Source organism: Bubalus kerabau, chromosome X (genome assembly GCF_029407905.1).
Source record: "Bubalus kerabau isolate K-KA32 ecotype Philippines breed swamp buffalo chromosome X, PCC_UOA_SB_1v2, whole genome shotgun sequence".
Lineage (NCBI taxonomy): Eukaryota > Metazoa > Chordata > Mammalia > Artiodactyla > Bovidae > Bubalus > Bubalus kerabau.
The window spans coordinates 12,140,509-12,154,964 of record NC_073647.1 but is presented as its reverse complement, the minus strand read 5'-3'; the positions used below and the strand labels follow the sequence as shown (position 1 = coordinate 12,154,964).

The window sequence follows — 14,456 nt, the reverse complement described above, 5'->3', positions numbered from 1 at the left end:
GAATAAACTGTGGATTGTACCAATGTCCATTTCTGGTCTTGCTATTGTACTGGAGTTATGCAAGATGTTTCACCAGTGGAAAATGAATGAAGGATACATGGGACCTCTCTCCTATTTTTGCAACTTCCAATGAATCTAGTATTAATTATACCAAAATAACATTTTAAAATGTCTAATCAAAATCCCAGCAAAGCTTTCCCTGCCTCCAAAATCAACAAACTGATTCTTAGGTGAAAAAGTAAAAGAATCAGAACAGCCAAAGCAATTTTTGAAAAAGAACAAATTCGGAAGACTCACACTATACACTATAGCAAGGCCTACCATAAAGCTACAGTAATCAAGACATTGTAAATGGTGATTATGACAGATCAACAGAATAGTGACCTGAAATAGAGTCACACACTAGGGTCACACAGTTTTTGACAGAGATAACAAGGCATTTCAACAAAGAAAGACTGTCTGAACGACTGCATATCCATATGCCAAAAAAGTTTCTTAATCCATACTTGCACATATACAAAAATTGACTCAAAATGAATCCTAGATTCAAATGTAAAAACCTTAAACTATAAAATTAGGTAGCTTTATTTGTAATCCCCCAAAGGTAGAAAGCAACCCAAATGTCTTCAACTGGTGAATGGATAATTAGCTTACATCCACAAAATGGACTACTACTCAGTAGTAAAAAGGAACAAACTTCTGATATAACTGAGTCAGCTGAAACTCAAATGTATTCTGCTAAGTGAAAGCAGCCAAACTCAACAGGCTACTTAGATATGATTCCATTTATAAGACCGTCTGGAAAATGCAGAAAAAAAAATCTATGCATGGAAAATAGATCAGTGGAGGGGCTTGGACTGGGGAGAAAGACCAATATCCACCAAGGAGTACAGGAGGGATTTGGGGGTAGAAACAGTGGAACTGTAATGTATGTTGCTTCCCAGGTGGCACAGTGGTAAAGAATCTGCCTGCCAAGGCAGGAAATGCAAGAGGGAAGTTCGATCCCTGGGTCAGGAAGATCCCCTGGAGAAGGAATGGCAATCCACTCCAGTATCCTTGCCTGGAAAATTTTATGGACAGAAGAGCCTGGTAGGCTACAGACCATGGGGTCGCAAAAGAGTTGGACACAACTGAACATGCACACATGCAATGTATGTTGCTGTAATCATGATTATACAACTATACACATTTGCTAAAACTCACAGAACTATACACTAAAAAGAGTGACTTGGATTTTATCTAAATAACTATCTTAATAAAAAAATTTTTTAATCTGTGTCCATCAGTGTTGTCTTATCCACCCCCTCACCACCCAAATGCTTTCTTCCAATTAATTTCTTCAACATCTACACTAGAACACCAAAAACTATTCTTTAACAACTTAAACAATATTTAATTCCATGTTGCTCTGGTCATTTTAGTCAACTAAAACATAAGCTGTCCTTCATACCAACTGACCCATGATTGGCGATTTTGGCCAAAAGCCATATGCATTTGTAATATTAACAAATAACATCAAAATTGGCCTCCATACACAAAGGTTATACCAATTTGTACTTCTACCAGTAACCAACCTATGTCTGGGTGTGTTTCTGTACATCTAACAGCACTGTCAACACTTTCAAATTTTTGTCAATCTGCTAAAATGAAAAATCATTATTCAAGTGAATCTCCCTACACAAACTCAGAAATCCAACATACATTTTCAATAAATCCATTACTATGCAAAACTTGTAAACCAAAAGACTTGGATAATGCAGTATTTGTCACTATCCAGGCATTTATCATTATCTGAACTCTTGCTGTTAATATTAAAAATCAGGAACCAAATAGGTCTGGCTAAGAAACAATACTTGTAGTTCTTTTTAATTGTATTTAATTTTTTACTTGGCTGTGCCAAGTGTTACTTGTGGCACATGGGATCTCCAATCTTCATTGTGGCATCTTTAGTTGTGGCATGTGGGATCCAGCTCACTGCCCAGGGGATTGAACCCAGGCCCCCTGCACTGGGAGTGTGGAGTCTTAGCCGGTGGACCACCAGGGAAGTCCCTGATACTTCCAGTTTTAATTTGTACTTCTCTTATTTCCTTATGGTTAAGAGCCATTCTTACTGTCTTTTCCATACTCTATCTGCTCATGTCATTTGCCCACATTCCTAACAGGCTGATGATGATCTCTTTCTTGCTGACTTCAAAAAGCAAAACATTCTCTCCCCTACTTTCAAGGAGACAGATCACTTCCTACTATAATGGCGTCTTTTCACAACAGTTACTACATACAGCCCTACAATCTCTCTTAATCTGACCTTGTCCAAGAGGGCTTTTATCTTCCAGCCTGCTCACCTCCTTATCTACTGCCATTGCCACACACAAAGGATGTTATTACCTTTTGCACTTGAGACTTCTCAGATCATCCAACCTCCTCAGGCTAAATAGCTCACTATTCTCCAGGCTTCTTTGATGCACTACCTACCCACTCCTACACATTTTTTGTGACTTGTACATTTTATCTGTCTCCAAGTATGTTTAGTGCATTAGTCGCTCAGCTGTGTTTGACTCTTTGTGACTCCCCTGTAGTCCATCAGGCTCCTCTGTCCATGGGATTCTGCAGGCAAGAATACTGGAGTGGGTAGCCATTCCCTTCTCCAGGGGATCATCCCCACCCAGGAATCAAACCCAGGTCTCCTTCATTTCAGGCAGATTTTTAGCATCTCAGCCACCAGGGAATCCAATGGACAGAGGAGCCTGACGGGCTACAGTCCACAGGGTTGCAAAGAGTCACGATACAAATGAGCGACTAACACCTCTTAAGTATCTTTTTTAAAGAAGAGGAATTCAGTTTACACAGGGCTTTTTCTATCCTCCTTGATGTCTCTATATTAATATGCAAGGAAAAAAAAGTCCTGGATTTCCCTGGTGGTCCAGTGGTTAAGAATCCACCTGGCAATGCAGGGGACATGGGTTCAATCCCCGGTCTGGGAAGATCCAACATGCCACGGGGCAACTAATCCTGTGGACCACAACTACTGAGCCTGAGCAAAGCAACTGCTGAAGCCCGTGTGCCCTAGAGCCCGTGCACTGAAACCAGAGAGCAGCCCCTACTCGCGGTCAACTAAAGAAAGCTGGAGCACAGCCATACATAAATACATGTTTTCAAAGAGGAAGAAAAACGTCCTCACATTATCATGCTAAGACTTATTGAAATACTTAAGTAATAAAATGGTTTCCATAATACACCACTGACTTCCCCAAAAAATTAAGATTATTTTCTAAAAGGTTATGAAAACTTGCAAAATGTCACACAGCTAGTAAAACTCCTAGCTGCCTTCTGCATATTTGCTTCACAAGTAGATGGGTGTCCTGTTAGGATCATCCACATATTAGCTGTTCAATACTCTTTGGAAGACTTGTTGCTGTTTAGTCGCTAAGTCGTGTCTGACTCTTCTGCAACCCCAAGGATTGCAGCCTGCCAGGCTTCTCTGTCCATGGAATTCTCTAGGCAAGAATACCGGAGTGGGTTGTCATTCCCTTCTCCAGGGGATCTTCCTGACCCAAGGATCGAACCACATCTCCTGCATTGCAGGCGAGTTCTTTACCGCTGAGCCACCGGGGAAGCCCTTAAGGATTTGAGAATCAGTCAATTTCAACTATAAAAGAGGTATCAGTTTCCCTCCTCTATATTTATATAAATGTCTGAAACTACCACATAGAAAACCCCTGAAATATCTTACACATGTTGTTCAATACATGCAATAAAAACAGAAAATTTTCCTTACTCCTATGTATACAAAATGTTCTCCAGCTAAATCTTGAGCAGCAGAAAATCCCCCAAAGCTGCACTTTACCATCAATCCTATAAAGCAAATAAGCACATGTTGCTTGTAATTATATGTCCCTGAGGGGGAACAATAGCTCTGTCATCATACATATAGGCGATCACGTAATAAATAATGGAAAACTCTATCTGTAAGAAAGTGGTTCTCTTCAATTCCAGTAGGCATAAGAATCATATAAACACTTGTTTAAACGCAGGGTCACAGGACCCACAACTAGGGACCCGTTCAGTAGATCTGCATACACAAGTATCAGGCATCTTGTATTATTCACAAATCTCATATGTAGGTGGGTCCATACCCCACTTTAAGAAAAGCTGCTCTAAGTCATGGAATCAGCAACTTCTGATACACAGACTGACCCAGTTTTACAGACAGAGAAGGCATGAATAGTTAGGGAAGAAAAGCAAACACACTTCCTTCTTCCTTCTTAGGCCACTTCATCATCTGAACCTTTGTTCACTCAAATGCCAGAAACCCACAGCCTAATGATGCATTTCCCCCAGAATGTCCTTAAGATGCTGCCCAAAGTCTAAGAAACCGGTGGTCACCATACCACTCTTCCTTCCACAAGAGAGAAAAATGTGACTTTCCTAAATAAGATACCACCCAAATTTAAGCTAACCATGAATGAAACTCTTCACAAAGTTTATTCCATATAGACTTCAATTTGCTACTGGGATCTTCTTTCCAATTTCTATCTTCTACAAAAACGCCAGGAGCTGCCAGGTTCTAGAAATTCTGAATAACCCAAGACAAAAGTTTGTTCAATTGGAGAAAAAAAGCATTAGATAAAAAGAGTATTTTTTAAACTGTGAGTTTAAGAAAAATACAAAATAGCCTCTTTGGACATGTCATATTTTAACACTATCAAGACCCCTCCCAATCCTGACCAGATCCTCCAAGACCACAAACCAATGCTTTTTTTATTAATGAAATTGAACGTACAGCTGCAATCACAATGTTTGTTTCAGTATTCCATGAAAGGTGCTCATTCTCACCTCTGCTTCCCCAATCTAACCATAACTGCCCCCTGCTACTCAACCCAGAATCAGTAAGGCTCAATTAAAATCCTAGTTAAGGTCAGTTCTTGGTATCCTCCCAGTTGAACTATCCCTTCCAACCTTCTCTTTTTACCTAGCATTTAGTTCAGCCTTTAAACAATAAATTATTCTAATAACCATGATAATTATCCTTCTTCTATTATTCTACTCTAGCTCTTAATGAATTGCTTCTTTCAAATGCAATACACTTATAGTCAAATGCACAAAACTAAGGATTTTAATTATAATATTACTAAGAACCTCAGCACTTGCACTGAGATAGCCCTGATGATAAAAATAACAGGCACAATTTTCAAAATGTAAATAAAAGGATAATAATGAGTAAAACATGAACTCCGTTTAATGACCTTAAGCTGAAGTCCATAGTGGTGAAAAGCACTAATGTCCGCAGGTTGAAAATCATCTAAAATAAAAAAGGATAATCAATAGATAGAAGGGAGCAATGGTTGGGTGGATATTTGACAAAGCAAATATATCAAAATGTTAAAGGTGGAATGTAGGTGACGGCTAGGTAGGCAGGTGCATGCAAACTCAATCACTTCAGTCATGTCCAACTGTTTGCAATCCCAAGGACTCTGGCCTGCCAGGCTCCTCTGTCCATGAGATTTCCCAGGTAAGAATACTAGAGTGGGTTGCCATTTCCTCCTCCAGGGGATCTTTCAAACCCAGGGATTGAACCAGTGTCTCCTGCATTACAGGCAGATTCTTCACCGACTGAGCCACCAGGGAAGCCCTGGTTATATAGGTGATTGCTATTACAATTACATATGCTGGAAATTTTTCATAATAAAATGTTGGAAATGAATAAAACATAGCTGACTCCCCATGAGTTTACAATACAGTGAAGATGTCACAAAAGTAATTGTAATTGAGTACACTGAAAGTACACAAGCAATGGGAATTCCCTGACAGTCCAATGGTTAGGACTCCTGACTTTCACTGCTGAGGACCTGGGTTCAATATCTGGTTAGGGAACTAAGATCCCACAAGCCACATGACACAGTGAAAAAATAAAATTAAATTAAAAAAAAAATAAAATACACTGGCATAAATATGCACAGGAAGTTCCAAGGCACAGAGAAGTGGTTCTCAACTGGGAAAGGGGGGATCAGATATGGTTTTCAGGTGATCCAACTCTAAATCTAGAATGATATGCACAGTATGCTGGCAATTGGGTGCAAGAGCATTCTAGGCATTAGAAACGGCTCAAGCAAAGAAACATGTGGACATCAAACACTGCAGCATGCATGTGTGCTCACTTGTTTCAGTCCTGTCCAACTTTTTGCAACCCTATGGACTGTAGCCCGCCAGGTTCTTCTGACCATGGAATTCTCCAGGCAAGGATACTGGAGTGGGGTGCCGTGTGTTTCACCAAGGGATCTCTCTTCCCCACCCAGGGATCAAACCTGCACCTCATGTCTCCTGCATTGTCAGGCCAGTTCTTTACCACTAGCGCCACCTGCTGCTGCTGCTGCTAAGTCGCTTCAGTCGTGTCCGACTCTGTGCGACCCCATAGACGGCAGCCCACCAGGCTCCCCCGTCCCTGGGATTTTCCAGACAAAAGTACTGGAGTGGGCTGCCACTGCCTTCTCCAGTGCCACCTGGGAAGCCCCAAACATAGTGGTATGTTAAGGGAAGGACTGATGCTGAAGCTCAAACTCCAATACTTTGGCCACCTGATGCAAAGAACTGACTCATCGGAAAAGAACCTGATGCTGGGAAAGATTGAAGACGGGAAGAGAAGGGGATGACAGAGGATGAGATGTTTGGATGGCATCACCGACTGCATGGACATGAGTTTGAGTGAGCTCCGGGAGTTGGAGATGGACAGGGAAGCCTGGTGTGCTGCATGCAGTCCATGGGGTCACAAGAGTTGGATACGACTGAGTGGCTGAACTGAACTGAAGGGAACTAACAGCAGTTGAATACTACTGCACTGTATGGGGCGGGGCTGGTTTTGAATGTCCTAGTCAACTCCTTCTGAACCTCAGTCACTACCCTCCCCTCTGTAAGGCACATTCCTTTGAAGTTTCCCAGATAATCACTACCTCTTTCTGTTCCTATACACAAGCCTCCATCATTACAATAATGACCCTGTATTTTTAATGTTTTTGTTTCCTTAACCACCTTCTGTATTGACTGCTGACTCTGAGGACAAAAACTGCATCTTATATACAATTCACTCTGAAAAGATACAGTTGACCCATGAACAATACAGGTTTGGACTACCCAGGCCCACTTCTATGCAGATTTTTTTTCAATATATACTACATTACTACATGATCCACAGTTGGCCAACTGCAGAAGCGAAACCAGAGATACAGAAGGCTAACCATGGTATACATGCAGTCTCAGATTTTGGTATGCACAGCAGATCCTGGAACCAACTCCCCATGAAAACCAAAGGACAACTGCAAAGTCTATTCTTTTGACATAAATATGCCCTCAATCACATTCCCATGAACTTCCCACACAACAAGAAAAGTCTAAGCTAACTTATTAGAGAAATAATTACAATACCACTTTTTCTTGAAGAAAAAACACTAAATTTTATCCATGCCCTATGCCCAGAAAAATTCTACATTTTTAAAAGGCAGGAAAATTAGATTCATAAATACAAAGTACACACTTCTAAAAATGTGCTGATATTATAAAATGTAAGATAGTATCAAGTGAAAACAAGTTACAAACCAATACATTTAAGTATGATCCAACCTGTTTATGCTTATAAAATCTCTGGAAGAATCCAAAGAAACTCTTAGCAGTGGTTACCTCTGAAAACTGGGAATGGAGGGACCGGAAATTTTCACTTTAGACCCCTTTTATACTGAATTTTTACCATGAGTAGGGATCATTATTTTTATACAAGTAACAATAGTTTTCTTCTTCTTTTGAAGTAGTTTGCTCTAAACATTTTTAAAACATCCCTTGAAGACATGAGGACCATGCTACAGAGCCCGTAAGTTTTCTGGATACTACTTCTATAAAACAACAACCCAAGAAAGGCAAGCATTCCAAAGAATTACAGTACAAAGAATTCTCATGGTTTCACTTGCAGACATACTCTTCTGAAGATTAATGTAAAATAAATGAGAGATAAGCACACACAGAGAGACACACAGAATCAATTTAACAATACTCTTAACTGGAACATGACTGAAACAATGGAAAAAGCAACATTCTAGTAACTTTTCAAACACCAAGACCATCATACTATTTACCCAAGCAAATTCTTTCTAACAAGCTTGTTTTAAAATCAGAATATAAATGAGAAATGCAAGAATCAATGGAACACTGTGTTTTGTAGTACTCACAGACAAATGGAAAAGAGAAGGAATTAAACTAACACCTAAACCAGTCTTTTTTATGGAAGCAATGAAACAGAAAAGAATACACATACCATAAAATATATCAACCATAAAATATATGAAGTAATTCAGAAGGCAGAGAGCAGTAAAGTATTTGCTCTGCTGATTGACAAGACAAGCTACACAAAAAGTAATGGGCATAACAGATTACAATAGAGGGTTTCCCTCATAATACTGCAATGGGACATCGATCTTCGGGCTTAAAGTACAAGAACTTGAAGATTCTCAAATAAATCCATTAAGGTAAAAAAGCAGTTATATTTATCTACTTGTGGTAGCCATCCTGTTTCAGAACAAGAAGGAAAAAAGAAAAACTAAAATTCCATAGCAAAATGCAACGGATTGATGATAATGTGTGCTGAGTTTACTAAAAGAATAAAAAGCCAATAACTGAGATTAAAGTGTCCCCAAAGTACAAGAAACATTATACTGGACCATGTCACCTAGCTCAACCCCCCTGAATGTTTTAAGGGCAGTATCTTTCAGTGCACACTACACAGAAAACACATAACCTTGGTTCCCACAAAATTACACATGAAATTACCTTTAACACAATAATCATATAGCATCCATTATCTTAGTAAATCAGTAAATCATTTTTTCATTTTTCTTCCCAGGTTTTGTCTGTATGTGCATGCATGAATGTCTATGTGTAAAATTTTCAAAATTATAACCACGGAATGGATGTAACTGTGCATAATTTTAATCTCTGTATGCATTTCTACCATTTCTGTAATATTTGTAATAAATACTACTAATAGTTTCATAAAATCCCACCATATGTCATGCACTATAACCTCCTTATTTATTGTTGGACATTAAGATTGACCCCAGTATTTCATTACAATAAACAACACTGCTTCCTGTGTATATACTTTATGTTGAATTATTCCCTATTTTAATCATTATTAGATCTAAGTAGATCAACATTTATTTTAGGGCTCTTGGTTAGAGATAAGACACATGCCTACAATTTTCTGCTATTTGTACAGTGAGGAGATTTGCACCAATGCTTTGCATGGTTTCTGCTTAAGGATTTAAAATGACAGATTTATCAAGCACTTAGATTAGTGCCTGGCACTCAATAAGAATCAACAGGTAGTAGTAATAATATTGAAAACTTCAAATACACTAACATTTAAGATCATAATAGTTGTTCTTATCAATCTGCATCAATGTTAAATAAAGCAAGGTTAACATTATCAAGCATATTCCATGTGTCAGAAACAACATATTACACTATCCTTGATTATTTCAAGGTAGGTGATATTCTGCCCATTTTATAGATGAGAAAATGAAGTTAGGTAATTTCCACAAGGTCACACAGTTAATGAGGAAAGAAGCCACAGGATTCCAACTTAAATGGGCTAAGATCTAAGGCTTATTATGTTCTTTTCCACTATCTCAAGCTGCCTTAAAATACATTTAAATGTTTGGGGAAGGGGCTTCCCTGATGTCTGAATGGTAAATAATCTGCCTGTCAATGCAGGAGATTCAGGTCCAATCCCTGGTCCAGGAAGATCCCATGTGCCCCAGAGCAACTGAGCCCATGCACCACAACTAGAGCCCAGGAACAGCAACGACTGAAGACCTTGTGCCCTTGAGCCTATGCTTCACAACGAGAGAAGCCACCGCAATGAGAAGCCTGCACACAGCAACTAGAGAGTAGACCCCACTTGCCGCAACTAGTGTTAAGCCCAAGTAGCAACAAAGAGCCAGCACAGACAAAAATAAATAAAATTATTTTTTAAAATGTTTTGGGAAGCTATTCACCATTACAAATATAGATGTGAATCAGAAACTATTAAGAAACCCAAATACCTTTGTTTATCAGCCAGCCAGTTCATCCAGTAGCATACACATCTCCAAAATCAAAGACAGGGAAGACTAGAAACAATACAGATCTGATCTGAGAAGATCTAGGTTAGAATCCTGGCACATCAGTTTTATAATGTTAAATCATTATATACATATATCCATTAACACTGTAATGTTAAATCATTATATATATATATTCCACTAACATTATATATATATATATATATATATATATATATAAAACATATAACACACACATGTATGTAGAGCTTTTAAGACTTCTTCCTGATCTAAAATTCTAGGTTCTAAAGCACACAGAACCAAGAAACACAATATGTATGTTCTAGTGTTTCTTTTACTAGTTCTAGTTGTTCGACCTTGAGCTATGTTGTTTGGCTTCTCTAAAAGGCTAACTCCTCATTTGTAAAATAGCATGAATACCGTAAGACCTCCCTCCCTAAACAATTATTATGAGAACAGAGTGACAGTGTTATATAAACTCTACAATGCTCTAAAACTATGATGGATCATCACTACTATTACATTTGATTAACACACATACTAAGCAACACACTCAGAATTTGATCCAGATGTTCAAGCTGGTTTTAGAAAAGGCAGAGGAACCAGAGATCAAATTGCCAACATCCGCTGGACAATCAAAAAAGCAAGAGAGTTCCAGAAAAACATCTATTTCTGCTTTATTGACTATGCCAAAGCCCTTGACTGTGTGGATCATAATAAACTGTGGAAAATTCTGAAAGAGATGGGAATACCAAACCACCTGACCTGCCTCTTGAGAAACCTGTATGCAGGTCAGGAAGCAACAAAACTGGAACAACAGACTGGTTCCAAATAGGAAAAGGTGTACATCAAGGCTGTATATTGTCACCCTGCTTATTTAACACATGCAGAGTACATCACGAGAAACGTTGGGCTGGATGAAGCACAAGCTGGAATCAAGATTGCCAGGAGAAATAATAACCTCAGATATGCAGATGACACCATCCTTATGGCAGAAAGTGAAGAGGAACTAAAAAGCCTCTTGATGAAAGTGAAAGAGTAGAGTGAAAAAGTTCGCTTGAAGCTCAACATTCAGAAAATGAAGATCAAAAAAAAAGAAAACAAAGATCATGGCATCTGGTCCCATCACTTCACGGCAAATAGATATGGAACCAGTGGCTGACTTTACTTTTCTGGGCTCCAAAATCACTACAGATGGTGACTGCAGCCATGAAATTAAAAGACGCTTACTCCTTGGAAGGAAAGTTATGACCAACCTAGATAGCATATTCAAAAGCAGAGACATTACTTTGTCAACAAAGGTCCATCTAGTCAAGGCTATGGTTTTTCCAGTGGTCATGTATGGATGTGAGAGTTGGACTGTGAAGAAAGCTGAGCGCTGAAGAATTGATGCTTTTGAACTGTGGTGTTGGAAAGGACTTTTGAGAGTCCCCTGGACTGCAAGGAGATCCAACCAGTCCATTCTGAAGGAGATCAGTCCTGAGTCATTGGAAGGACTGATGTTGAAGCTGAAACTCCAATACTTTGGCCACCTGATGCGAAGAGCTGACTCATTTGAAAAGACCCTGATTCTGGGAAAGATTGAGGGCAGGAGGAGAAGGGGATGACAGAGGATGAGATGGTTGGATGGCATCACCGACTCAATGGACATGGGTTTGGGTGGACTCCAGGAGTTGGTGATGGGACAGGGAGGCCTGGTGTACTGCGGTTCATGGGGTCGCAAAGAGTCAGACACGACTGAGCCACTGAACTGAACTGAACAGGTTCAACACCAGAGAACACAGTAAAAGCAAACATTACCTCCAATCCTCCCACAAGATGGTGGCAAAAAAGCAATATAGTTGCTAACTACTCTTCTCACCTGCTTCAGATTTCTTAATTTCAGTAAACTGTAAAAGGAAACGTCTAAGTCTGGGAGATACACCAATCGGATACTTAAGAGTAAAAGCTTGTCTTAACTTGTGAAGATAAAACTGATAAGAACGTATGCTAATAGTCATAGGTCAGATAATAAGTTCAGACATTGTTGTGTGTGTGTGTGTGTGTGTGTGTGTGCGCGCGCGCGCGCACTTGTGCGCGCTCAGTCGTATCCGACTCTTTGCAACCCCATGGACTGTAGTCCAACAGGCTCCTCTGTCCATGGGATGGATTCTCCAGGCAAGAAAACTGGAGTGGGGTGCTATGCCCTCCTCCAGGGGATCTTCCTGACCCAGGGATCAAACTCACATCTCCAGCATTTCCTGCATTGTCAGGTTGATTCTTTACCACTGAGCCACCTGGGAAGCCACAGATATAGTTACACAAAGCAAAAGATTTACTTAATGAACTTTGGAGACTGATGTCTTTTTAACTTTACTTCTAATTTCTTATATTCTATAGTAACACTGACAAGTCTCTGAGATATTTCTCCCATTTCTCAAACTGATTTTAAAACTGAAAAACATGAGCTATTTCTTAAGTTCAGAAGTTAAGTTACATTCATAACTAGGACTGAATTTATTTCTAAATATTTCAATCATATCCAGTTAAATTAGTTTGTTTATCCATTCATTCAACAAGTATTTCCTAAGGATCTACTATGTACCATGGATGGTTAGAAACACTGAAGTTATAGCATTAAACAGTACAGTCCATTCTTCTATGGTGCTTAAATTCTACTAGGAGAAAGAGACCAAAAAGAAATTCGAAAATACCAAGCAGTGGTAAAACTACCACAAAAGTGAAACAAGGTGACTGTGTTGACAGGAGAGCAGAGATCCATTCACTACATTTAAACACAATGTAACACCCATGATCATTTTAACTAAACTATAAATAATACATTTTATGTTCCTAAAACTAAAATAAGTCCTAATCTCAAAAAATAAAGCTTGAAAATTAACTATTCTATATTTCCATTTACCCTGAACTTCTCTCCTAGACCTGAACATTTTTTCATTATGAAGCCGCTAATGTGAGACTTCCATGGTGGTACAGTGGTTAAGACCCAGAGCTTCCAATACAGGAGATACAGGTTCGATCCCTGGTCTGGGTACTAAGATCCCTCCCCCAAAAGTGTATCTTTAATCACTCTAAGTTAGATAGTCTAGAACATTACCAGGTATCTAAAGAAGGGTATCTCTTAACATTGGTTTCCTAATGCCACAGCACTGACAAATTCTCAGTAGAAGCCTATGAACTTCTTCTACCTGGAAGTAGTCTAGGAGCTGACTACTAGTGTCACAACCATTAATACAATCATGTCATTTTTTTTTTTGAAAGAATGATGTTGAACAGCCAATTCCACTTTATCTACCCTGCTCATGACTAAAAATAATCATTACTATCAAGAAACTGGCTGAACTACTAATAAAAATTTAATTTTACTGTAGGCTTCATTGCTAAAAAGATTACACTGCAGTGAAAAAAAAACAATCTGGGCTTTTACCACTGGTTCTCTCATACTGTATTTACAAAACACTTGAGCGCAGCTCATCCACAAAGTGTCCAATGAATGCAACTTAAGCTACAGGGCTAGACAAGTGGATGAATAGATTATTGCAGGTTTCCTAAGCAACTGCTGTTTGTAAATTGAAATGAACTAACACCACTGAATAAGGTGAACAGACATTACGAAATAATACACAAATCCAATTTAAAATAATTAGATAGATCTACTTAATACTAAAAACCATCACTACCAGTAATTAACCAGAAACTACTGTATACTCATAATTAAAAAGGCCCTCAGGTTAAACTTAAGAGTTGTCTGTCACATTACAAAATACCTTGCCCAAAAATAAGGGGAAATGTTCATTCTAGTTAGTAATCAAAGAAACGCAAATTAAAAGAATCTGAAATACCACTGTAAAACTGCTTAAAATAACATCTCCAAAGCAGCAACGTGATTACCACATATGACAGCAACAGTGGGCCTGTAAGGTGGGTACAACCCTACTGGAAAACAACACACCTTCAGTTACAAGGATCTTCCAAAAGTTCACACTGACTGACAGCATGATCCCACTCCTGGACATAACTAGATAGGGGAAAAAAAACAAAGTTACTCATAGAAGCTGTACCTTCTCAAACAGGTGCAAAGAGACAAATGTACAGCAAGGAAAATAATTAGGTAGTTCACGGTATGGCAAATGTGTATAGCTAAATTGGTTCTGGGACCCAATCCCAATGTTGTGTTGCAGGCAAGGGAGGGGATATCTCTTACAGCACCAAGGATTCTCTAGACACCAGCTGGGTGCTCTACAATTCAACTCAATTCTGACACTATCTACCCTGAGACAGCATCACATTTCACAGATTTAAGGATTCAGTCCTACAGGACTGCCCTCGTCCAACTCCACTTCAGAGAGCAGT

General features: G+C 39.1%; 1 protein-coding gene across 12 annotated transcripts in view; it reads right to left on the bottom strand.

Annotated features, from left to right (window-relative positions):
- The window catches only part of STAG2 (STAG2 cohesin complex component), a 130,670-nt gene that overhangs the window by 95,407 nt on the left and 20,807 nt on the right, over positions 1–14,456 (bottom strand). Inside the window, exon 2 of one of the 12 annotated variants that reach the window (XM_055564018.1) lies at positions 14,056–14,121. The exons of 9 other annotated variants lie outside the window; for them this stretch is intronic. The gene's annotated coding sequence lies outside the window, so the exon portion shown is untranslated. Of the gene's footprint in view, positions 1–5,243; positions 5,300–10,085; positions 10,152–14,055; positions 14,122–14,456 lie in introns of those variants that run through there. 2 more of the 12 variants (XM_055564020.1, XM_055564021.1) reach the window with 2 other exon arrangements.